General features: G+C 44.2%; 1 pseudogene; it reads left to right on the top strand.

The window, feature by feature from the left end:
• The first annotated feature begins 2304 nt into the window (after nt 1–2304).
• The window catches only part of LOC121195353, an 11286-nt pseudogene continuing 10921 nt past the window's right edge, over nt 2305–2669 (top strand).

Below are 2669 nucleotides of genomic sequence, written 5' to 3'. Positions count from 1 at the left end.
GGGAGCCGAACGAGCTGCTCTTCTTTGTGAGCCGAGCCATAAGAACCGGCTCTTTTAAAAGAGTCAGAAGTCCCGTCACTGTACTCCACGGTTGCTAAAAGTTTACTTTCACTTTGACAGAAGTTTGTGGCGCGGATGATTTTCTCTTTCCGAAGGTAAATGTCCGCACTTTTAATGTTTTACTCATCAACACTTCCTGTAGTTACCTGAATTATGTGATGTTCGAGTTTTTTGGATGTTGTTGTGTTTTTGTATTTTTGTTTTTTTAAACTGCGTTGAGGTGTTTAGCTGTGTAGACTCTGAGTTGTCACTGTAAATTGGCAGGAAGAGGTCCGTTATTTCACATGGCGGCACGAAGAGACGCAGCGATTTGTGGCTCTTCATTCATTCATTATCCGCTATGTTGTGTGGATATTTGCAGTAGAAGCGGTGGAGTCAGAGTAGAAGCAGAGTGAGCTGATGGTCAGTAGCTGAACACGGAGCCTTTGTTAGTCTGTGGCTCCACTTACTGCTGACTGAAGGCAGCTTTTCCTGCCTGAATCAGCCTGTGGAGGAGGCGGACCTGAGCCGCTGCTCTTCCGCAGTCTGAGCCGCTAAATGCGGTCTGAGCTCGGCCGGACAGCGGCTGGAGAACAGCTCTGACTTTCTCTGTCATTAGATGAACTCTACGGGACTGAGCTCAGAGGGGCTGACAGGGTTTTTCAGGCTCTATGTGATTTTCAGAGAGACAGTTAACACTCCATCCACAGAGTCAGAGGCCTCCTGGTCCTATCAGGACAAACTCTACCTGATGAATTAGATGATAAAGACCCAAATCCATAAATACTCTCACAATAAAGCATCTCAGCAGCTCTGATAGGTGATTATATCTCTGTGGCTGGTCACAGTACAAACAGAAAAACTGTCTGTCAGGACATATTTGCTGTTTTTATTGATGTCTATCTTTGTCTCTACTGTTTGGTTTGGTTTTTGTTTGTTGTTGCTGCTTCATATAGTTCAGACTTTACTATTAGAAAAGGCAGGAAAGTGCCAGGGGCCCCAACTAAAAGGGCCCCTGGAATAATATTGAGGAGAAATGAACTGAGTCTCAGTTGTTTTGTGTGGAATAATCACCTGCAGCTTGTTTCATCAAGTCAATTTCTACAGAAACACTGCAGACAAACAGATTGTCAGATAAAACCAGTGGATCTCAGTCCATCTGTGTGTCAGTGAATGAAAATGTTCATCTCTGAATCGTATGTGAAAGATATGAAAGAGGAAAGAAGAGCCAATCAGTGGAGGAGCAGCTGATATTTCTACAGGACAAATGATAGAGAGGATGATTTCAGTTGATGTGCAGATGAATGATTTGTGTTTTCTCTCCAGATGAAGGTAGAAAGTGTGTGTGAGCTGATGTGGATGTGAATTCAGCATCATGAATCAGTGTGAGGACAGAGAGGAGGGAGCCCCTCCCCCTAAAAGCAGTCTGTGTGGGGGCCATGAGATCCAGACCAAAGCTCAGAGGTGAGATGAGGATCTCTAACTGTCCATGACTCTTCTCCATGTCAGAGCTCAGCACTCACATCACTGCACCATCATTATTCACACTCAAAGCTGTGTGTGTGTTGTGTTGAAGGCCAGAGCAGCAGCACACACCAGACTCTGCTGGACCTGGACCTGAACATGGACCTGAGCCCAGCTGTGTGTCCATGAAGAGTGACAGGTCAATGGGTCGCCTCAATGATTTCAAAGGACAGCCTCCCTCTGCTGCAAAGAAGTGAGCTGCATCTGAGTTTAAAATGTATCAGACAGCTGTCCTGTATAACTGGTCTTCTATGAAAGATGAAGTGATTGTGTTTTGTCTCCAGGCTTCATGAATGACACAGTATATGAACATGATAAGGCTGAAACACAGGCTTTAGTGGCAAAGTTGACGTTTCTCTTTTCAAGAAAAGCACTTCTTATGTTCTTATATGTGTCATTCAGATCAGAACTAAAACTCCCTGTAACTCAGCACCTATCCAGTTCCAGTGTTTGTGTTAGTGTCCTGTAGCAGAGGTGAGACTTCTGTCAAACCCAGTGTGAGTCCTTAAAACTCATCATTTAAAAGGTGGACTTGTTGTGGTGACTCTAGGTCTTGAGGTACAGAACTGATTGCTTGTTTCCTCTCATTGAGAATGTCACAGCACAATAGTGTTTGCTTTAATCAGGACAGTCACCAAAGAACATAAAAGCAGCTATTGTTTGTGTACAAAACATAAAACGCTCACAGATGCTGCAAACATAATGTGAGCTAATTCTTCATGATTCCTCCACAGAGTGGACCAGGAGAGCTCAGAGGTTCCCAGTGCTCAGTCTGCCCAGCAGCATCAAACACACCTGGACTCCATATTTATGGTCTGTACATGAACAACAACTACTTTGACATCTGTTGTGTTGACAATAATCTCCATGCTGCACTTTTTAGAGCAGTGGATTGTCAGTGTGTCCAACATGGATCTGATGTTTGGCTCCATGGTTTTACTTTGATTGTGTCATTCATATAGTTTTCTGTTCCAGCTGCTGGAGGAGAACATTGTGACTTTTGTAAAGAAGGAGCTGAAGAAGATCCAGAAGGTTGTGAGTCCAGATTACCCAGAATGCTCAGAGAGTCAGAGGGAGGATGAGGACGTGTTGGACAGTGAGGATGA

The sequence above is a fragment of the Toxotes jaculatrix genome, chromosome 16 (genome assembly GCF_017976425.1).
Source record: "Toxotes jaculatrix isolate fToxJac2 chromosome 16, fToxJac2.pri, whole genome shotgun sequence".
In the NCBI taxonomy this organism is placed as follows: domain Eukaryota; kingdom Metazoa; phylum Chordata; class Actinopteri; family Toxotidae; genus Toxotes; species Toxotes jaculatrix.
Note: the sequence above shows the minus strand (reverse complement) of the source record. Positions and strands in the feature narration are given on the sequence as shown.